The 26,146-nt window shown below is 28.5% G+C and overlaps 3 pseudogenes; all 3 read right to left on the reverse strand.

The window, feature by feature from the left end:
* Positions 1–2,575: 2,575 nt before the first annotated feature.
* Positions 2,576–3,547, reverse strand: LOC143219984 (cytochrome b pseudogene; annotated as a pseudogene).
* A 4,746-nt stretch (positions 3,548–8,293) lies between these two features.
* Positions 8,294–8,927, reverse strand: LOC143219985 (cytochrome c oxidase subunit 2 pseudogene; annotated as a pseudogene).
* Positions 8,928–8,993: 66 nt separating this feature from the next.
* Positions 8,994–10,528, reverse strand: LOC143219986 (cytochrome c oxidase subunit 1 pseudogene; annotated as a pseudogene).
* Between the last annotated feature and the right edge of the window lie 15,618 nt (positions 10,529–26,146).

A 26,146-nucleotide genomic window follows, 5' to 3' on the forward strand; every position in this document is an offset into this window, starting at 1 on the left:
TTCGACAGTATTCTGGTGAGCTTATTTTATTGCATTTATAATATGAAAATTTGCTCTTCTGATATTTTCTACTAGTATTGTGTTGTGCTAATTTTATTGCATATATGATATGAAAATTTTCTCTTGTGAAATTTTTACTAATAGTAATGTGTTGAGTTAATTTTATTGCAAATATAATACAAAAATTTGCCCTACTGACATTTTCGACTAGTATTGTTGAGAGCTAATTTTATGGCGTACATAGTATAAAAATTTGTTCTACTGAAATATTCTACAGATGCGAAATTTTATTGCGTAAAATTTGTCCTACTGATATTTTCGACTAGTATTGCGGTGAGATAATTTTTCTGCATATATGATACGAAAATCTGCCCTACTGATGTTTTCGAATAGTAATGTGGTGAGCTAATTTTATTGCGAATATAATATGAAAATTTGATCTAATGATATTTTCGACTAGTAGTGTGGTGAGCTAATTTTATGGCATATATAATGTGAAAATTTATTCTACTGTCATTTTCGACTAGTATAGTTGTGACCTAATTTCATTGCATACGTAATGTGAAAATTTGCTTCACTGATATTTACGGCTAGTATTGTTGTGAGGTAATTTTATTGCATATATAATATGAGAATTTGCTCTACTGATATTTTCGAATAGTAATGTGGTGAGCTAATTTTTTGCAAACATAATCTGAAAATTTGTTTTACAAAAATTTGATATTTAAGACTAGTATTGTTGAGAGGTAATTTGATGGTATATATAATATGAAAATTTGGTCCAGTGATATTTTCGAGTAGTATTGTGGTGAGCTAATTTTATTGCATATAGAATATGGTAATTTGTTCTACTGATATTTTCAACTATTATTGTGCTGAGCTAATTTTATTGCATATATGATATGAAATTTTTCTCTACTGATATTTACGAACAGTAATGTGGTGAGCTTATTTTAAGGCACATACAACATGAAAAATGGTTGTATTGTTATTCTCTACTGTTGACAAATTTTGTTGCGTAAAATTTGTTCTATAGATATTTTCGACCAGTATTGTTGGGAGCTAATTTTATTGCGAATATAATATGAAAATTCGTTCCACTGAAATATTCTACTGGTGACAAATTCTATTGCGTAAAATATGTTTAATTGATATTTTCAACTAGGATTGCGGTGAAATAATTTTACTGTATATATAACACAAAAATTTGCCCTACTGATATTTTCGACTAGTATTGTGGTGAGTTTATTTTATTGTATATATAATATGAAAATCAACTCTATTGATATATTCGACTAGCATTGTGGTGAGCTAATTTTATTGCATACATAGTATGATAATTTGCTCTACTGACATTTTCGACGAGTATTGTGGTCAGCTAATTTATTGCATATATAATATGAAAATGTTCGCAACTGATATTTTCGACTAGTATTGTGTTGAGCTAATTTTATTGCATACATATTATGATAATTTATTTTATTTTCTAGATTTTATAAAATTTAATATATATGTATGTATATATATATATTATCCCCTGTTTATCAAAACATGTCATTTGAAATTTAGTTTCATGTTCAAATCTGCTCAATGTATTTTTAATTAGCTGCATTATATTGACTGTACAAGGGTAGCATAATCAATTGTCTTTCAATTAAAGAATGTAATGGAGGAATTAATGACGTATGTACTGTCTGAATTATAATTTGTTAATTTAATTATTTAGTTAAAATGCTAAAATTATATAATGGGACGATAAGACCCTATAGAAATTTATATTAATTTAATAATAATTGATAATATATTTAACTAATATTATTAAATTAATATTTAATTGAGAGGATTTATAAATTTATTAAACTTCATATTTTAATGGTTATTAAACTTTGATTTAATGAAATATTTAAATTTGTATAATAATACTAATTAAGAGAATAGATTGCCTTAGGGATAACAGCGTAATATCTTTTTAAAGAACAAATTAATAAAGATGATTGCGACCTTGATGTTGAATCAAGATAAATTTTAATTTCAGAAATTTAAAAGTTAAATCTCTCCGACTTTTGAAGTCTTACATGATTTGACTTCAGATCGACGTAAGTCAGACCGGTTTCAATCTATAATAGTTTGATTAATTAATTATTTGTTTATTAGTTGATTTGAATCGAACCCTTTTGATTTAATTGAAGGGGAATGAGAATTAATCACAGGTTTTAATATTGAGTATCATAGATGAATATTTAGAATAATTTTTTTATCGGAATTGTTAAATATTATATTTATATGGTTATTATTGGTAATTATATTTTTTAATTATAATTGTTAATCATTAATATTTTTTGTCATTTATATATTAAATTTAATTTCATTGATTTGAATTCGAGCATTATTATCACGTATTCGGTTTGATCAGTTAATAAGTTTTTGGTGAACTGATATATTAATTATTATTATATATTATTTAATATTAATATGTTTAATAAAAAAAATTATAATCTGTTTTTTAAGGTAATAAAAAATTTAATTTTTGTAATATATTTTCAAAATATATGCTTATTCAAGTTCATTAACTATATTAAATAATATAATATAAAAAATATGATAAAGTAAACAAAATATTTAAATTAATATAAGGATATTCAATTATTTGTCCTCTTAATCATGTCAATATTAAAAAATTACTAATATGATATCAATAATATAATAATGTAATAGGATAATCCTTAAATTTTTTAAATAATTATTATATATTAAAGGTGAAGTAAATACAATTAAAATTGAAAATATTAATCCAATTACTCCTCCTAACTTACTAGGAATTGATCGTAAAATTTAGTAAGCAAATAAAAAATACCATTCTGGTTGAATATGAATTGGTGTAATTATTGAATTATTTATTTTATAATTATCAGGATCTCCAAAGTAATAAGGATATCGAAAATTAATAAATATAAATAAAGTTAAAATAATAATAAATCCTAATAAATCTTTAATTATAAAATAAGGATAAAAAGGAATTTTATAAATATTTTCATTTGTTCCAACATGATTTGTTGATCCCGTAATATGTAAAAGAATTAAATGCAATATTACTATTATTATAATAATTAATGGTAAAATAAAATGTAATGCAAAAAATCGATTTAATGTTGAATTATTAATTGAAAATCCTCCTCAGATTCATTATACTAATAATTGACCAATATAAGGTATTGGAAAAGATATTTGTCCTCATGGTAAAACATTACCTATAAATGCTGTTATTATTGGTAGCAAAAAAATTATAATTCCAATATTTCAAACGATATTTAATTTAAATGAATAATAAAATAAATTTCGTGCAAAATGTAAATATATTATTATAAAATAAAAAGATGCTCCTTTTATATTAATTAATCGAATTAATCATCCAGAATTTACATGTTTTATGATATGAGAAATTCTTATAAATGCTAAATTAATATTTGGACAATAATGAATTGATAAAATAAGACCTGAAATAATATGAATTAATTAAAATAAGCCAAGAATTGATCCAAAATTTCATATAACATTAATATTTGTAGGTGTTGGTAAATAAATAAAACTGAAAATAAATTTTTTAGTTTTATTATTTTTTAATTTTTTATATTTATTCATATTAATTTATTTTGTTTCGTAAACATTTTTTTATGTTAGATGTTATTTTAACTGAAAAATATATAATAATAAATAATATAATTATGAAAAATAATATATTAATGTTTAAATAAATGTTCTTTTTTTCAATAATTATTAACAAATTATTATATAAATTTAAATTTGAAATATTAAATAAGTAATTTTTCAACAAAAAATAATTTAAATATATACATAAATTAATTGTTAATCAATTAATAAATAATCATATAATATAATTTTATTAAATTTAAATTCTGGTAAATTTAATAAAGTAATAAAATAAGAAAAAATAATTATAATACCTGAAATATAAACAATTATATATGTAATAAATTTATAAATATAAAATATATTATTATTAAAACTATAATTAGGTAAAAATATTCTAATGGAATGAATTTTAAAAAATAAAAAGTATTTTATACGAGAATAATTATTAACTTCTAATATTAAATTTATAATTAATAATGATATAATTAATGATGATAAATTTGTTATAATTATTATTATTATTATAAATTATATTATTATAATATTTTTCAAAAAATAGTTTATTAAAAACAATAGTATTGGGTACTATAATAAATTTAATTACAAATTTTTTTGAATTTTATTAATATAAAAATATAATTTAGCTCTAAATAATTAATTATTAATAGTAATTTACAAAATTAAAGTTTTTATTAAACTATAAAGCTGAATATTATAAAATTATATTTATAATTTAATTATTGAAATTAGAATTATTATTTTATTATTTAAATTTATTATATTATTTTATTTAAATAATTATTTCTTAATATTCTTAATTTTAATTGATTACATTTCTTTCTATATTTTAATATATTTCATTTATAATAATAATGGATGAATATATTTAATTTATTTAATTAATTCAGTAGGAGAAGCAATTTTAGGATTATGATTACAAGTAACATTAAATTATAATATGGACATCAAAAAATTAAATTAACTAGATTCATTAATTAAAATTTTTAAACGAAGAAATTATTAATTTTAATATTTATGTTTTTTAAAATTTAAAATTAATTTAATTTTAAATTCTAATTTATTATTCTCAATTATTTTTTTTATAATAATAAAATTAAATTGATTAGATTTAAGATTTATTATTATAAATTTAAGGTTAAGATTTTATTCTTTTAATTTATTAATTTTAACTTATTTCTTTAAATTACTTATTTTTTCATTTAATATTTGAAGCTAGGTTATTAATAATTTTTTTATTAATAATGAATTGAGGTCATTCTATAAATCGAATTTTAGCAAGATTATATTTAATATTTTATACTTTATTTTTTTCCTTACCTTTATTATTTATTATTTTATGTTTATATATAAAAAATAATAATTTGATTTTAAAATTAATGGAATTAACTGATAATTATATTTCAATATTTATATTTATTTATACATCATTATCATTATTAGTTAAAATTCCTATATATATATATATATATATATATAATGCATTCTTTATTATTGAAAACTCATGCTGAAGCACCTTTTTATGGTTCCATAAGTTTAGCATCAATTATATTAAAATTAGGAATTTATGGATTATTAAGATTAATATTTATTTCTAAATATATTTTTTTTTAAATAAATTATTATACTTTAATTATTAGAATTTCAGGTATATTAATTTTAAGAATTATATGTTTACGTTAATTAAATATAAAATTAATTGTTGCCATATCTTCTATTATTCATATAGTTGGATTTTTAGTTGGATTTTAATCTAAAGATTTAATAATTGAAAATTATTAAATAATTAATATTTACTTTAATTTTAAAATTTATAATATTATTAATTTCTATATTTTTATTATTTATTTCAAAAAAATGAATAATCATTTATTTAATAATACGTTAATATTTTATATATAACATTTTTATAAATCAAACTTTTAAGTCGAAATTAAATGTAAATTTTTAGTTTTATATAAATTAAAAATTTAATTTTTATAATTTAAATAATAGACATCTTTATATTGAAAATATACATTTTTTTATAAATTATATAAAAAATTGGAATTTTTATTCATTAAATTTATTAACAATAAATTACCTCTACCTTTGGTTTCAATTGAATTATTAATTATATAAAATAGAAATAATAATATTATTAATATTAAATTATAAAGTTAGAAGCACTATTTATTTCATTTCTTTAAATTTAAGTAGCTTATAATAAAGAGTATAATATTGAAAATATTACGGAAAATTTATAATTTTTTAAATATTTTTATTTTTAATATTTAAAAATTTATAATTAAAAATAATTATTACATCCATGACTCCACAAATCAATATTTTTTAAAACTATTTAAATTTTATTATTAATGTAATCAATTAAAATATTCATTTATTCATTCAATTAATAAAATAATAAATAAAAAAAAAGTTAAAAATTCTATATAATGATTTATATCATTTAATTTAAAAATAATTGGTATTAATAAAATAATTTCAGCATCAAAAATTAAGAAAATTAAGGACATTAAATAAAGAGGAAAACAAAATGGTAAAATAGCTTTAGAAATTATATTAGATCCACATTCAAAAGATAATATTTTATCTAATATATATTTAAATTTTATAGATAATAAAAAATTAATTAAAGATAAAATTAATGAAATTAATACTAATAATAAATATAAATAAATAAAATTTATTATAATAAATATTTTATATATATTAATTTTATAATAATTATTTAGTTGAAAATTAAATGTGTTTTGTATACTGTATATAATAAAATTAAATGAAAACTAATAAATATAAATTAAAATATAAAAATAATCAAACTAAGTCTACAAAATGTCAATATCAACTTGAAAATTCAAAAATGATTTAATTTTAATCGTAAAAATGCATAAAATAATATAATTAAACAAATTAAGACATGAAATCCACGAAATCCTGTTATTAGAAAATATAATGAACCAAAAACTTTATGATTAATTGTAAAATATGAATAAATATATTCAAATAATTGAGTTATTGTAAATAATAGACCTAAAATTAAAGTATAAATTAAATATATAACTGATTTTTTTAAATTGTATTTTAATATATAATTATAACTCATTGAAAGAGTACATCCTGTATAAATCGAAATAATTGAATTTAATAATGCAATTTGTAAATAATTAAATATAATAATACCTTTATGAGGTCATATATTTATAATTTCAATTGAAGAAGAAATATATATGTGAAAATAACTTCAAAAAAAAGAAATAAGAGAAAGCAATTCTGATAAAGGAAATAAAATTATACAATATACTTAAAAATTTATTACATAATTTGTATGACATCCTTGATAAGTTCTCTCACGAATAATATCTCGTATTCATAAAATAAAATTTAAAATTATATTAAAAATTAATATATACTAAATTTAATTATCAATAATTAATAATAATTTATAATATAATTTTTATATATATTAAATATAATATATTAATAATTTAATATATATTGAATTTAATTATCAATTATTAATAATAAATTAATTAATTCAATTACTAAATTTATTAAATTTAATGATATTAATAAAGGTCAAGGTTTAAATGTAACTAAATGATAAGGAAAATTATTTTTTATCATAATTTTTTAATATTCTGAATAATATAAAGTTATTAATATTGAAAATACATAAGCTTGAATAAATGATATTAAAATATCTATAATTATTAATACATTTTAAATCCAAAAAAAAAGAAATTAAATTTACAAAATTTATAGTAAAATTTCCTAATAATGTTATAATTAAATGACCAGAAATTAAATTAGCACATAATTGAATTGATAAAGTTAAAGGACGAATAATATTACTAATTAATTCAATAATTAGTATAAAATTTATTAAATATAAATTGTGAATTTAAAGGTACTAAATGAATAAAAAATAATTTATAAGAATTAATTATTACATATAAAATTAACGCTATTCATAATGTTAATGATAATAATAAATTAAATAATAAATGACTTGTCGGAGTAAATACATAAGGAATTAATCCAAAAAAATTAGTAATAAAAATATATGTTAATAAATTTATAAAGATAATAATATTCGAATTATATTTATAAATCATAATAAATTCCATATATAATAATTTAATAAATTTAACAAATAAAATATTAATTCAATTTAAAATAATGTAATAATAATTAAATAAAATTATATAAAATATAATAGGAAAATAAATAAATATTAAATTAGAAATAAAATTTCTATAATAATTTATTCCCATTATTCCATCAAATATTTCAAATAAATTTATAAAATTCATATTCATTTATTAAAATAAATTTTTTTACTTTTTAATTTAAATTAATTAATATATAATTTAAATTAATTATTAAGAATAATAGATTAAAAATTATAAAAATATATAGTTCACATAAAAAAATTGGTCTCATTTGTGGAATTCATTAAAAGTATTTCTTACTATAATTGATTTATAAGATCAATTCCTTTAAATTTAAGATATTTAATAATTTAATTTCTTAAAAAATAATAAAAATATTAATTTTAAATTGACAATTTAATGTTATATATAATTTTAACTAATTTTTTAAATTAAATTTTATTTTTAATTCATTTTATAAAATTAGTTAAAGATGTTCTTTCAACAGTATTAGGTATAAATCCATGATTTATACCACAAATTTCTGAACATTGCCCAAAATGTAATCCAGGACGTGAATAAAGTAAATTAAATTGATTGATTTGTCCTGGAATTGAATCAATTTTAACACCCAAAGATGGTGCGGTTGAAGAATGAATTGCATCAGTTGATGTAACTAATAAACGTAAAGGTAATTTTATAGGAATTACTATTCGATTATCTGTATCTAATAAACGAAATTGATTTATTGATTCATATATTAATATATAAGAATCCAATTCAATATTATTAAAATCAGAATATTCATAAGATCAATATTATTGATAACCAATTGATTTAATTGAAAAAAAGGATTTAATAATGCACCAATATAATATAAAATTTTTAAAGATGGAAAACAAATAAATAATAAAATAATTATTGGAATAATTGTTCAAATTACTTCAACTGAATGATTTTTTAATCAATATAAATTAATAAATTTATTATTTAAAATATCAACAGTTAAATATAAAGGCAAACAATAATTATTAATATAAATATTTTAATAAAATTATGTAAATAAATTAAACTATCAGAATAAAAAGAATTTGAATTATGAAAGAAAAATATATTTCATGATGCTATTTTTAATAATAAACTTAAATTTTATATAATTGCATTTAAATTTCAAATTCTGCCATATAAAAATTTTTTAATTATTAATATTCTACATTCATTAAATGAATGATTTAATGGAGGATAATTTATTAATCATTCTATGGGAGATTGAAAAAATTTAAATAATAATAACCGTTTATAAATTATACATTCTAAAATTAAAAATAATAAAAAAATTATTCTATTTAATGAAATAATTGAACCAATTAAAGATAATAAATTTCAACAATAATAAGAATCAGGATAATCAGTATATCGTCGAGGTATTCCTATTGAACCTAAAAAATGCTGAGGAAAAAATGTTAAATTTACCCCAATAAATAAAATTAAAAATTGATAAATCAATCAATTTTTATTTAATATTAAACCAGTAATTAAAGGATATCAATGAATGAATCTTGAAATAATAGAGAAAACAGCTCCTATTGATTAAACATATTGAAAATGAGCAACAACATAATATGTATCATGTAAAATAATATCAATAGATGAATTAGATAATATAATTCCTGTTAATCCTCCAAATGCAAATAATAATATAAAACCTAAAGATCATATAATAGAATTATTCATTTTAAATTTTGAACCATAATAAGTTGCTAATCAACTAAAAACTTTAATTCCAGTCGGTACAGCAATAACTACAGTTGCTGAAGTAAAATAAGCACGAGTATCTACATTTAATCCAATAGTAAATATATGATGAGCTCAAACAATAAAACCTAAAAATCCAATTCATAATATTGCATAAATTATTCCTAAATTACCAAATACGTCTTTTTTACAACTCTCATTCATAATAATTTATGACACGAATCCAAAACCAGGTAAAATTAAAATACACACTTCTGGATCACCAAAAAATCGACACAAATGTTGATATTATACAGGATCTCCTCCTATAGGATCAAAAAAGGTGTATTAAAATTACGATCAAATAATAATATTGTAATAGCTCCTGCTAATAAAGGTAACGATAATAACAATAAAATTAATCTAAAAAAAACGGATCAAGGAAATAAAGGTATTTTATCTAAATCTAATGTAAAATTTTTTATTAATATAATAGTAGTTATTAAATTTATAGCCCCTAAAATTCAAGAAATACCAGATATATGTAAAGAAAAAATTGTAAAATCTACAGAAGCAGAAGAATTAAAAATATAATTAGATATAGGTGGATACACAGTTCAACTAGTTCCAGATATAATATTAAAAATTCTTCTAGTTAATAATAATAATAAAGAAGGAGGTAATAATAAAAATCTAATATTATTTATTCGAGGAAGTGATATATCAGGTGATCTTAATATTAAAGGAATTAATCAATCACCAAATCCTACAATTTAATAAGGTATAACTATAAAAAAAATTATTAAAATTGCGTGACGTGTAATTAAAGAATTATATAATTGATCATTATTTTATAATATATTAGGAATTCTTAATTCTACACGAATTAAAAATCATAAGGAAGAACCAATTATTCCTGACCATATAGCTAATATAAAATAAAGAATGCCAATATCTTCATGATCTGTTGATATTAATCACTTAATTTAAATTTAAATTAAAATTTATTTTAAATTTTCAAAATTAATTGTTTTTAATTTAACTTAAAATTTTTGTAGCATTAAAAAATTGTAAATTTACATTAATAAATTTACAATTTATTTCTTTTATCAGACATAATGCTCTTTATGTATATTAATTTTTAATTATAGTTTATAAAACTTTAATTTGCAAATTTAAAATTATATAAATAAAATATACGAATTATTTAATTCTTATGATATATTAAATATAAATACTATTAAAATATTAAACATTGAAAAAAATAATATTAAAAAATTAAACTTAAAATTAAAATTAATGAAAAATTTTTAAAAAATTTATATTTATGAATAATAATGTAATAATAATTATATAACAAAATAAAAAATTATTTCTGATTAACAAAATTATAAGTCTAATAAATATATTATAAGCAATAATATATATAAAACATTAATTAATAATCATTTAATAATAAAAGAGAAAAGATTGGTAATATTGAATAAAGTAATAAAATTAATATAAATAAAATAATTAAATTATTTTTATAATTTAATATAAAGTTAATTAAATTATTATTTATAAATTTATATTTATATATTATAAGTTATAATATATAAATAATTAATATATAAAATAATATTAATAAATAAAAATATTTTTCATTAATATAATAAACAATAATTAATATATAATTTATCATTAAAGTTGAACATCTAATTATATTTTTTATAATAATTAATTTTAATATATAAATAGATAAATACATAATTCTAAAAATTCCAAATAAAATTATTTTATACTCTAATTTTAAAATTAAACAATAAAAATTTAGCGTAATAAATTTTATTAAAGTTGAAGATAAAAAAATGCAATTCCAATTTATTAACTCATAAGATTTAATTGTTAAAGAATGAAAAGGAAGAAATCCTAATTTTATTATCATCGAAACAGATAAAAAATAATTAAATAAATTTTTGAAATAAATTATTTCAACCAAATTTATAAAATTCATTATAAAAATTACCATTAAAATTCTAGAAATAATTGATATATAAAAAATCAATAAACTCGATGATTTATTATTAGAATTTAAATTAATTATTCTAATTCTAATAATTATTACAGTCTCAAAAATAATATTTGATAATAATAAAAAAAATTAATATAAAATACAAATTAAATATACAAAATTTATAGATTTATATTTTTAAATTAATTTATATATTTTATTTAAAATTAAATTATACTATAATTTTATAATTAGATTAAAATTCTAACAACTAATAATAGTAAATAAATTTACATAAATGTCATATCAAAATATTCCTTTTATCAGGAATATTACTATTATATATAATTAGTAAATCCATAGAATATTAAAATAAATTATACCTTTCAATATTGATAAATTTGCATTTTTAAATAAATTATTATAAAATTATTAATAATCCTATAAATATTAATAAACAATATTCATTTAATATTTATAAGTTTTATATCCTAATATAAATTAAATTAATAAACCAATGAAATATTAGAATAAGTAATTTTTAATATTTTACAGGTTTTGTATCCTTAAATAAATTGAATAATTAATAAACCAATAAATATTAGTAAACTATATTCAGTTAATATTTATAGGTTTTATATCCATATTAAATTAATAAACCTATAAAGTATTAAAATAAATTATAATACTTATGGGTTTTGTATTCTTAAATAAATTAAATAATTAATAAATGTATTTGTATTAAACAATTTTTAGTATTTATAGGTTTAGTATTCTTAAATAAGTTAAATAACTAATAAACTTCATTAAATAAATGTTTATTTAATATTCATGGATTTTAAATAATTTACTGCAAAATAATTAATAAACCTATAAATATTGAATAAATCATGTTTTAAAATATAATTATTTAATAAACTAATATTATAATTTAATTATAATTATATTCTATTCAACTATAATAATATAAAATTAATTATTTATAATAAATTAATTTATATTACTCGACTAAAATAGTATAAAATTAAGTATTTATATTACTAGAATAGTATAAAATTAATTATTAAATATATATTTCATACAAAATATTATTTTATAATATATCGATAGGTTATGAATCAATAAGCTTAGTAATTAGCTTATTTGTATTTTATATTCAATAAAATTTGTCACCAGTAGAAAATTTGAATCCAGTAAGATATTCATATTATATATGCATCAAAATTAGCTCACCACAATACTAGTCGAAGCAGGTAATCCGCGTCTGTACCCGCTGAACAGTATTGGCATTAGACACGCAATTTCATGGTATGAATATTAATTAACAGATTCAAACCGTTGTTGGACGTTCCCTGATGCTATATAGTCAAACCTTCTACCGAAGGCCTTACTTTCGGAGAAGCTAACCCGCTGCATCGGGATTATGTCTTCGTGTTTAGAGGAGCATATTAGTATACACTTTAGACACGGGCACATTAATTTCATGTATTAATCATAAGATCGAGTGTCAAATCATTCTAGAACTTTGCCACCTTCTGTGAGAGGCGATCTGTTATGTCAGAAGCATCATCTATCCTGTTATTCGGGGAGTCAAACCAGGTATTGCTGGAGTAAATCCTCTGATCAGTATTATCAATAGACACCTTATTTCACGGTTTGAATAAAATGGTAGAGCGTCAAAGAGTTTTAGAGCGTTGCCAATTGGTACAAAGTCAAACATATTACCTATCGCTTTACCTTCGGAGAAGCTAACCAGCCGTTTCTAGAGCATAACCTCGTGTTCAAACAAAGAAATTAGACTTCATTCCCGTGACTGGCGCCGTAATTTAATGTATGAATTAGAAGATCGATGGTCAAAACGATCGAGAAAGTTGCACCTTCTGTGAGAAACTGACGACTAAGTAAATAGCTTCACCCATGCAGTCATTCCGAGAGTGAAACCAGATATTCCCAGAGTAAATCCCCTGAACGGTATTGGTATTAGCCACCTAAATTCATGGATTTAATATAAAACAGAGAAAGTCAAATGGATTGAGAATGATACCAATTGCTACATATTCAAACGCTTTTTCGAAAACCATCCCCTCCAGAAAACTAACCCGCTGCGTCGAGAGTATAATTACGTGCACAGAGAAAGAAATTAGTATTCATTTCAGTTATGGCAAGTTAACTTCATGTATGAATTAGAAGATCGATGGGCAAACCGACCTAGAACGTACCAGTCTCTTTAAGAGTCGAATGAATAAGTCAATGGCTCTACCTACCCTGTGCTGCCGGGTGTCAAACCAGGTATTCCGCGACTAAACCCGCAGTACTCTATTGAAATTAGACACGCTATTTCACGTTATAAATATTAAGGAAAAGAGTTAAACCATTGTAAAACGTTACCTATTGTTATACAGTCAAAATTTATACCGAAGGTCTTACCTTCCGAGAAGGTAACCACCTTTATCTAGAGTATAACTTCGTGATCAAAGGAACAAATTAGTATACATTTAAGTGACAGGCATCATAATTTCATGTGCGATTATGAAGATCCAGCGTCAAGCCGATCTAGAAGATTACCACCTTCTTTGAGAGTCGAACGGCTTAGTCTATAGCTTCACGCACCTTTGCGATTCCGACAGCGAAACCAGTTAATCCGGGAGTAAATCCATTATACATTATTAGCAATAGACACCTTAACTCACGGTTTAAATAACAAACTACCAAGTCAATCCGTTGCAGGACGTTACATATTGGTATAGAGACAAACTTTTTACCGAAGGCCTTACCTTCTAAAAATCTTACCCGCTGTTGCCATTGTCATGCTTAGTGTCCTCGAAATCAAATTGGTAGACACTTTAGCAGACGTATACCTTATTTTTATATATGAATTAGAAGATCGAGTGTCAAATCGTTCGAGAACGTTCCAACCATCTTTGGAAATAGAACGGGTAATTGAATAGCTTCACCTATCCTGTGATTCCGGGAGTCCATCCAGGCATAACGGGAATAAATCCGCCGCAGAGTATTAGCTCTAGACACTCTATGTCAGAGTATAGACACTAAAGTATGAAGCCATGCCGCAGTAGAACGTTACCTATTGGTTATACAGTCAAACCTGTTACCGGCGGCCTTACTTCCCGAAAACTTACCCCGTTCATTGAGTGCATATCTTCGTGTCTACGGAATCAAATCAGCATACACATTAGCGTCGGGCACCTTAACTTCATGTATGAATTAATAGATCGAGTGTCAAACCTTTCGACAAACTTACCATATTGTGTGAGAGAAGAACGCACAGGCCATTAGCTTCACCTACCTTCTGATTCCGAAAATCATGCCAGATCATCTGGGCGTAAATGGGATGTACAGTATTGGCAGCAGACACATAAATTCACGGTTAGGACATTAGAATAGCGCATCACGCCGTTCTCGAACGGTACCAATTGCTATAAAGTCAAACGATTTATCGAAGGCCTTACATTCCGCGAAACTCACACGCTTCATCGAGAGTATAAGTTCGTGTTCAGAGATGGGAAAAAGTATTCATTTCTGGACGGGCAACTTAACTTCGTGTAAGATTTATAAGATCAAGGGTAGAACCGCTCGAGAATCTTGCCGCCTTCAGTGTGACACGAACTGCTATGTGAATAGCTTAATATATCCTGAGATTCCGAGAGTTAAACTGGGAATTCCGGGAGTAAATCCGCTGAATAGCATTGGTAATTGACAACTTAATTGACGGTTTGAATTTTGAGGTAGAGCGTGGAACCGTTTGAGAATGTTACCAGTTGCTATAAAGTTAAACGTTTTACCGAAACCCTTACGTCCCGAGAAGCTAACTCGCTGTAGCAAGTGTTAAACCTAAGTCAATAGATAAATATACCCAGTAATTCCAGGAGTCAATCACGCATTTCGGGAGTAGATACGCCGAACAGTTTTAGCAATAGACACCCTTTCCGGGGTATGAATAGTAATGTAGAGAGCCAAACCGTGTGAGAACATTACGTCAGTCATTGAGTCATACTTTTTACTGACAGTCTTAACTTGCGAGAAGATAACGTACCGCAGCGAGTATGTTGCTTAGTGTTATCGAAAACAAATTAGTAAACAATTTAGTGACGTCACCTTAAATTCATGTATAAGTCAGAAGGTCGAGTGTCAAACGATTCGGGAACCTGGGCACCTTCATTGAGAGTCGAACGGCTAGGTCAATAGCTTCACCTATCCTGTAGTTCGGAGAGACAAACCCGGTATTCCGGAAGTAAATCAACTGATCAGTATGGGCATTAGACACCCAATTTCACGGTATATATGCTGCAATGCAGAGTCAAACCGTTGCTGAATGATAGTTATTGGCATAGAAGGAGTAGGTAATGTTCTAGAACGGCATGTCGGCCTGCCTTATTAATCAAACCGTGTATTGAGATGTCTATTGCCATTACTGTTCAGCGGATTCACTCCCGGAATACCTGGTCTGATTATCGGAATCGCACGATACGTGAAACTAATGACTTAGTCGTTCGACCATCACCGAAGGTGGCAACCTTTTCGAACGGTTTGTCCCTCGACCTTATAATTCATACATAAATCAACGGTGCCGCCACTAAAACATATACTAATATGTGCCTCTGAAGACGAAGTTATACTCTCCATACGGCGGGTATGTTTCGCGCTAGGTAAGACTTTCTGTATAAAGTTTGACTTTAAACAAGTAGGTAAAGTTCTACAAAGGTTTGGCGCTATACCTCAATATTCATACCGTGAATTAAGATGTCCGTTCCCAGTAGTATACAGTGGATTCACTCCAGGAATACCAAGTGTGACATTCGGAATATCAGGATAGGTGCAGCTATTGATCTAATAGTTCTGCACTCGAAGCAGGTGGGAACGTTGAGGAACGATTTACCGGTCGCTCTTCTTGATCGAGCATGAAATTAAGGTGTACGTCTCTAAAATGCGTACTAATTTGATTCCATTGACACGTAATTATTATCTCGACACAACGAGTTATGTTCTCGGACGATAAGGCTTTCGGTAAAAACAGTGATTCTACACCAATTGACAATGATCTCCAACTGATTGAATCTCGACTTCAATTTTCATACCGTGCGTTACGGTGTCAATAGTCTATACAATTCTGTGGTCTTACTCTCGCAATGGCTGGTTTGACTCTCGGAATAACAGGGTAGGTGAAGCTATTAGCTTAGCCGAACGACACTCAAAGAAGCTCGTGACGTTCACAAACGGTTTGATACTCTATCTTCTAATACACACATGAAATTAAGGTGCCCGTCACTAAACGGAATACTAGTTTCCTTCCGTGAACATGAAGTTACACTGTGGATGCAGTGTAACTGTGTTAAGCCTTCGGAGGTTTAGGTATTCGGGAGGAAGTTTGACTTTATACGAATTGGTAACAATTTCAGATGAATCAACAATCTAATTTGGAATACAAACCCTGAATCAATGTGTCTATTGCCAAATACTGTTCAGCCGATTAACTCTCGGAATAGCTGGCTTGTCTATTGGAATCACAGGGTAGATGAAGCTGTTGTCTGAGCCGATCGACTCGCAAAAAAAGGCGGTAACGTTCTCGAACTGTTTCACAATCGATCTTCGAATTTATTCATGAAATTAAGGTGCGCGTCACTAAAATTTATAGTAATATCTTCCACTGAACTCCATATTATACGTGCGATTTGTCGCGTTAGACTTTCGGAGGGTACGGTTTACTATAAGACGTTTGACTTCATTCCACTTGGTAACGCCCTAATACGGATTGACGCAATACTTTCGTATTCAGACTATGAATTAAGGTGACTAATGCCAACACTGTTCAGGGGATTTACTATCGGAATACCTGGATTCACTATCGAAATGACAGGATAGATCAAGCTACTAACTTATTCGTTCGACTATCAAAGAAAATGGGATCGTCCTCGTTCGGTATGGCTCTCGGTAATTCTGCTCATGCAAGAAAATAAGGTGTTCTTCTGTTATAATGTCTACTAATCTGTTTCCATGAATGATAACTATGACAGTGGCTTCAGCGAGTTAGTTTCTCTCACGGTATTGTCTCCGGTAAAACGATTGACGTTATACAAATTGATAATGATCTCCGACAGATTGACTCTCTGCTTTAATGTTCATAACGCGAATTAAGGAATATATTGTCCATATTGCTCAGCGGATTTACTTCCCGAATACTTGGTTTGCCTCTCAGAATCACAGGATAGGTGAAGCCATTGACTTAGCCCTTCGTGTCTCACAGAAGGTGGTAACGGTATAGAGCGAGCTGATCCTCGATCTTTTAATTCATTCATGAAGTTAAGGTGCTCGTCACTAATTTGTATAATAATGTGTTTCCGCAAACACGTAGCTATAATCACGATACGGCGGGATATATTCTTGGACGTTAAGGCCATCGGTAAAGTGTTTGACTTTATAGCAATTGGTAACGTTGCCAAACCGTTTGGCGGTCTATTTTAATATGCAAACCGTGAAATAAGGTGTCCATTGTCAAACGTGGTCAGCGGGCTTACTCCCGGAATACCTCGTTTGACACCCGGAAACACAGGATATGTGAAGTTATTGACGTAGCCGTTCGTAGCTCACACAAGCTGACAATGATCACGAGCGGTTTGACCCTAAATCTTCTAATTCATAATTGAAGTTAAGGTGATCATCACTGAAAAGTTTACTAATTTGTATCTCTAAGTACGAGGTAATACTCTGCATGTATCGGATTACGATCTCGGAGGATAAGTTTCTCTGTAAAACTTTTAACATTATCCCAATATGTAACGGTCTATGAATGTTTGACTCTGAACTTTAACATTCTAACCGTGACCTAAGCTATTTTTGCGAATACTTTACAGCGCTATTACTCCTGGATTACCTGGTTTGATTCTCGGAATCACAGGATAGGTGTAGCGATTGATTTATCCGAACGAGTCTCAAAGAGGGTGCTAACGTTCTCAATTGATTTGAACCTCGATCTTCATACTCATAATGAAATTAAAGTCCCCGTAACTAAGATGTTTACTAATATGTTCCTCAGACCACGAAGCTATACTCTCGATACGGAGGACTAGCTCCTTTGACGGTAAGGTATTCGTTAAAACGTTCGACTTTATAGGAATTAGTATCGTTCTCATAATGTGTGACGCTCTATTTTAACATTCTAACCGTCAAGTATGGTGTCTATTCCCAATACACTTCAGCGGATTTCCTCCAGGAGTACGTGGCTGGACTTTCGGAAACACAGGATATGTGAAGCTATTCACTAAGCTGTTCGAATATCATTGAAGGTGGTATCGGTTCCGAACTGATTTACCCTCGACTTCCTAATACATACATGATCTTCAGATGCCATCACTATAATGTATACCAATGTGACTCTCTAAACACGAGGTTATAATCTCGATAAAGTGGGTTCGTTTTTCGGAGGGTAAGGTTCTTTCGGAAAAACGTATGACCTTATAGCAAATTGTATCGTTCTACAACAGCAGGACATTCCGCAATAAAATTCGAACCGTGCATTAACGTTTCATTGTCAGAAGAATTCTTATACCATTCGCGTCACTGTCAGCGCAAAGGCTGTCAGCATTTTGCTCGCTAGTTGATAAAACCATTATTCAAAAGATTTTGTAATCCCAAAAATGAAAGAAAGTGTGAAGTAAGTGAGGAAAACAGCAGAAAGGAAAATGTTTTATTCGTCGAGGACGAAACTTATAATGAAGAGAGTACAGAGTGCATGGAAACAGATTCAGAAGGTGAAAACGATATTATAAATAATAATATTTAATTATTTCAAAGTAATAGAAATGGGCACAGAATAGTAAGTACGTCTTCCGAAGATTCAATCGAAAATATTAATAATTTTAGTAATACATCTATAAATTTTTCATGAACTGAAAATAATTTGAACCCTGTATTACATACTTTTAATGAAACAGATTCTGGAATAAAAGCGGATTTAAATTTAAACTCTACACGTTTCGATGTCTTTCCATTAGTCTTTTCAAAGGAGTTAATTTTGCACGTAATGGAAAAGACAAATAATTATGGAGAATATGCTATCCAAAAGAAGCAATCTAACTACAATTCATCGTCCCCAAAAATTGGGAAAGGTATTTCATTATCCGAAATGTATACATTTCTTTTTATGACCATGTTTGTGAGGCAAAAGGGAATTATTACTGTGAAACAGTATTGGTCAACAGATAAAATATTATCCTTCAACAGTCATTCTAAAATCATCACAAGACACAGATATTCAGAAATATGTAATAACATTCATTTTAATGATATGAATTTTATGTGCAAAAAAAATGCTACGAAGATACCATCAAAATATGGTAAATCAGACAGTTATAACTAAAAATGCCGACAATTTACCATTTCGGCTAACAAGGAAGCATTTTATACCGCAATGTTCCACTCCAAAAGAACTATCTTCAAAATCAAGGCGAAGATGTGTTGTGTGTTCGAAACGGAAGAAATGGAAAGACACAAGATACGAATGCAAGGAATGTAACGTAAGTCTTTGCATTGATCGATGTTTTGAACTATATCACACTCGGGAAAATTATTGATGAAATTTTTTATTGATTAACCTTTTAATTTAATGATCTTGTGAATAAATTTGGCAAATATTTAGACTCTTAATTTCTACTAAATAATGTTACTAATTAGTGTTAATAAACTAGACTGAAAAGTTAATAAACAAATAAACATTTTATTTATCCTGTGGAAAATCTGTGTATATACATATAATATGTCCCGAATTTGAGTTGGAGTGCTATGAACGAAAACCGCGGTTAAGCAAAAACATGCGCTGGCAATTTGAAATGACTATCACGGCAGGAGCTCGGCACCACGGTACGGTTCATTTCGAACCGTCCCGTCCGCGAAGGGTTAATATTCATACCGTGTATTAAGGCGTCTACTGTCAATACTGTACAGAGAATTTACACCCGGAATATCTGGTTTATCTTTCTGAATCATAGGATATGTGAAGCCATTGACTTAGCCGTTCGTGTCTCCCAGATGGTGGTCGCAACTCTCTCAAACGGATTGACTATCGATATTCTTATTCATGCATGAATTTAAGGAGCTGTCTCTAAATTTTATACTAATGTATTTCTCTAAACACGGAGCTACACTCCAGATACAGCGGCTTAGTTTCTCGGATGGTAAATTCTTCGGTACTACGAATAACTTTATAGCGACTGGTAACGTTCTCAAGCGGTTTCACGCTCTGCTTTAATATTCATACCGTGAAATAACCAATACCCTTTAGCGGATTTACTCTAAGATTACCTGGTATGACTCCCGAAGTCACAGGACAGGTGGAGCTATAGACATATCCGTTCGGCTTTCAAAGAAGGTGGTTACATTCTCGAGAAGTTTCATCCGTGTTCTACTTATTGATAATGAATTTAAGGTATACGTCACTAAGATGTTGACCAATTTGATCCTCTATACACGAAGTTATACTCTCCATACAGCGGGATAGCTTCAGGGAAAGTTTGTTCTTCGGTAAAGCGTTTGAATCTATACGTATAGTTAATGGTCGAGAACGGTTTGATGCTCTGCTATAATATTCATACCGTGAAATAAGCTGTCTATGGGGAATACTGTTCTGTACATCTACTCCTGGAATACCAGGCTTGACGCTTGGAACCACAAGGTCGGCGATGCTATTGTGTTAGATGTGCGATTTCACAAGGAATGTGGTAACGTTGTGGAAAGGATCGCGACTATACCTTCTCATTCATACATGAAGTTAAGGTGCCCTTTAGTGCAGTGTATACTAATTTGTATCTCTGACCACGAGGTTATGCCTCTCGATGAAGCGGGTGAGGTTCCCGGAAGGTAATGTCTTCGGAAAATCGTTTGACTTCATACCAATTGGTAACGCTCCCAAACGGATTGTCCCCCTACTTCCAAAATCACACCGTGAATTAAGGTGACTAATCCCAATAATGTTCAGCGGATTTACTCCCGGAATAACGGTTTATCTCTCGTAGTCAGAGGATAAGTGTAGCTACTGAATCAGCAGTTCGCCTCTAGGAGAAGGTGGTAACGATCTCCAACGGTTTGACAATCGATCTTCGAATTCATTCATGAAATTAAGGTGCCCGACGCTATAATTTATAGTAATTTGTTCCACTGATCACGGTGTTATACTGCCGATACAGCGGGTTAGTTTTTCAGAGGGTAAGGTAATCTGTAAGAAGTTTGACCCTACACGTAAAGGGAATATTCTTCAACGGCTTGACGCTCGACTTTACTATTCAAGCCGTGAATTCAGGTGTCTATTGGCAATCCTGTTCAGCGTGTTTACTCCAGGAATAGTTCGGTTGTTTATCCGAATCACTGGTTAGGTGAAGCTCTTGACATACCCGTTCGAATCTCAGAGTGGGTGGTAAGGTTTTCGAACTGCTTGACCTTCGGTCATCTAATTAATGCACGAAATTAAGGTGCCTCCACTAAAATGTATAATAATATGCGCCTCTATAGACGAAGATATGCTCTTGATACAGTGTGTTACCTTCTCGCATTTTAAGGACTTCGGCAATACGAATGACCTCATACGAATTGGTAATGTTTTCCCTTTGACTCTCGACGTTAATGTTCGAAATAATGTGTCTATTGCCAATTGTATTCTGCGGATTTACTCCAGGAATTCCTGGTTTCACTCTCGGAATCGAAAGATATGGGAAGATATTGAATTAGCCCTTGGACTCTCAGGGAAGTGGGTAACGTTACTGCACGGTTAGACAATCGACCTTCTAGTTCATACATGAAATTACGGTGCCTATCACTTAAGTATGTTCTAATGTATTTCTCTAACCAGGAAGTCATACTTTCGATAATGCAGATTATGTTCTTGGAATGTAAGACCTTCTGTAAAGGGCATGACTCTATCCGAATACGTAACGTTCTATAACGGTTTGACGCTCTTCCTTTAATACTCAAAACGCGAAGGAAAGTGTCCATTGCTAACAGTATACGGAGGACTTACTCCTGGAATGCCATGCCTGACTCTGGGAATCAGACGATTGGCGAAGCTGTTGACTCAGCCGTTTGACTATCAAAGGAGGTGGAAACGTACTAGAACAGATTGACATTCGATCTTCTTATTCATACATGAAATTAAGGGGTCCATCACTCCAACGTACACCAATTTGTTTCCTTTTACACTAAGAAACACGCTCGTTGCTGCGGGATAGGTCGTCGGTAGGTAAGACAATTGGTAAAACGTTTGACTTTATAACAACTGGAAACGTTCTCCAATGGTTTCAGCATTTACTTTAAAATTTAAACCGATAGTTAAGGTGTCCACCGCCTATAGTGTACACTGTATTGGCTCCCGGAATACCTGGTTTTGCTGTCGGAATAGTAGGATAGGCGAAACAACTGACTTAGCCGTTCGATTCTCAAGGAAGATGGGGTCGTTCTCGAATGGCTTGACTATCGATAGTTCTGTCCATATGTGAAAATAATGTCTACTAATTTAATTTCGTGAAGAATGAGTAAGACAGTGGCTACAGCGGGATACATTCTCTTAAGGTAAAGTATTCGGTAAGAAGATCGACTTTATAGGAACTGGTAATTTCCTCCGACGGTGTTTACTCTTTACTTTAATATTCGTACGGTGAATTAAGGTGTCTATTACCAATAGTGTTCAGCGGATTTACTCCCGGAATACTTGGTATGACTCGCGGAAACACAGGGTACGTGAAGCTATCGACATAGCTGTTCGATTATCATAGAAGTTCGCAATGGTCTTGCATGGTTTAAACCTCGATCATCTAATTCCTACATGAAATTAAGATGCAATGACTATAAAGAATACAAAATTGAGTCTCTAAACAGGAACTTATAATCTCGATACAATGGGTTAGTTTCTCGGAGGGTAATGTTATCGGAAAAACTCTTGACTCTGTAGCGATTGGTAACGTTCTACAACGGTCCGACGGCCTGCTTTAATATTCATACCGTGAATTATGTTATCTGCTGGGAATTCTGTTCAGCGGATTAACTCCATGAATATCTGGTTTGACTCTCCGAACCGCAGGATAGGCGATGCTATTGACTTAGCCGGATGTCACTCACAGAAGGTGGTAACGTTCCTCAAACGTTTAACCCTCAGTCCTCTAATTCCTGCATGAAATTAAGGTGCTCGTCACTAAAATGTATACTGGTTCGTACTTCTTAACACGGTAATTTACTGTCGATACAGCTGTTCCGATTTTCGGAGAGTTCGGCATTCTGTAACAAGTTCGGCCCTATACCTATATGTAATGTTCTTCAACGGATTGACGTACTGCTTTAATATTCAATCCGTGAACTGAGGTGACTATTTCCTATTCTGTACTGCGCATTCACACCCGGAATAACTGGCTGGACTTTTGGAATCACAGGATTGGTGAAGCTATTGACCCAGCTGTGCCACCCACAAAGGAGATGATAACGTTCTCGAACGGTTTGGCATTCGATGTTCTTATTCGTGCATTAAATTAAGGTGCCCGACACTAAAGTGTATACCAATTTATACCTCTGAACTCTAAGCTATATTTTCGATACAGCGGGATATGTTATTGGAAGGTAAGGCCTTCGGTAAAAAGTTTGACTCTATACTAATAAGTAACGAGCTTCGACAGTTTGACTCTGTACTTTAATCTTTATAACGTGAAATAGGGTATCTATTGAAAATACAGTTCAGCGTACGTACTCTAGGAACACCTGGCTTGACCCTCGTAATCACAGGATAGGTGAATGTATTGACTTAGCTGTGCGCTCCTCAAAAATGGTGGAGACGACCTCCAACGATTTACTCTCAATCTTGCTATTCATACACGAAAATAAGGTGCCCTCCTGCTAAATGTCTTCTTCTTTGCTTCCGTGAACACTAGGCAAGGCACATCGTGCAGCGGATTGTGTTCGGGGAAGGAAACGTATTTAGTAAAAGGAATGAGTTTATAACGATTAGTAATGTTCTCCATCGATTTGACTCGCAACATTAATACTCATGTCGTGAATTGACGCGTCTATTGCCGGTATCATTCAGGGGATTTTTACCACGATTTTTACCTTTGGCTCTAGGAAACTCAGGATTGGTGAAGCTGTTAACATTAGCCGTTCGAACTTCATATAACTTGGTAACGATCACGAACGATCTTAACACCCGATCTTCTGATTCAGACATGAAGTTCATGAGCTCGTCACTAAAGTGTATGCCAATTCGTCCTCTGAACACGATGTTATACTCTCAATGATTCGGGTGAGGTTCGCGGAAGGTCAGGTCTTCAGCAAAACGTTTGACTTTATAGCAATTTGTAACGTCCCAAAACGGTGTGAGCCTCTATTTCAATATTCAAACCGTGATATAACGAGAACATCGCCAATACTCTTCAGCGGATGTACTCCTGATATTCCTAGTGTGACTCACGGAACCACAGGATAGGTGAATCTATTGTGATATATGTGCCACTTCACAAAGATGTAGGTGACGTTCTGGAACGGTTTGACAATCGATCTTCTAATTTATATTTAAAAATAAGGTGTGCTTCTTCTACAATGTCTACTGACTTGTTTCCGTGAGAACTAAGCATGACACTCGCCGCAGCGAGTTAGGGTCTTGGAAGGAAGGATGTCGGGTAAAAATTTTGACTTTATACCATTTGGTGATGTTCACACACGGTCTGACTCACTACATTGATATTCAAACCGTGACTTAAGGAGTCTATTGTAAATACAGCACAGCGGATTTACTCCAGGAATGCGTGGCTTGACTGTCGGAATCGCAGGATAGGCGAAGGTATTTACGTAGCGGTTCTTCTCGCACAGACGGTGGCAACGGTCTGGAGCGGTTTGATCACAGATCTTCTAATTCATACATGAAGTTATGGTTCCAGTCACATAAAGAAAGTCTGATTTATTTCTCTGCCCACTAAGATATACTATCGAAAAGACGAGTTTGATTCTCCGAGAGTGAGGCCATCGGTAAAGTGTTTGACGTTATACCAATTGGTAACGTCATCAAAGGTTTGTCGCCGAATTGTAATATTCAAACCGTGAATTAAGGTGTCTACTACCAATACTGATAAGCGGATTTGCGGCCGGAATATCTGGTATGATTCTCCGAATCACAAGATAGGTGAAGCTGTTGTCTTAGCCGTATCGAGTATATAACTTCGTGCTCGAAGAGAGAAATTTGTACTCATTTCAGTGACGTGCACCTTAACTTCATGCATGAATTATAAGTTCGAGGGTCAAGCAGTTCGACAACGATACCGCCATCTTTGATGCTAGAACGGGTAAATAAATAGCTACACCTATTCTGTGATTCCAAGAGTCATGTTAGGTAATAGTGGAGTTAATCAGCGGAACAGTTTTGGCAATTGACACCTCTATGCACGGTATGAATATTAATGTAGAGAGACACACCGTCGGAGAATATTATCATTTCCAATAAAGTGATTCCTTTTACCGAATACCTTACCCTAGGGGAACCTAACACGCTATAACGAGTGTCACACTTATTGTTCACGTAGACAAATTAGTAGACATTTTTGAAATCGTAACGAACATTTTC

Source organism: Lasioglossum baleicum, unplaced genomic scaffold (assembly GCF_051020765.1).
Source record: "Lasioglossum baleicum unplaced genomic scaffold, iyLasBale1 scaffold0120, whole genome shotgun sequence".
Lineage (NCBI taxonomy): Eukaryota > Metazoa > Arthropoda > Insecta > Hymenoptera > Halictidae > Lasioglossum > Lasioglossum baleicum.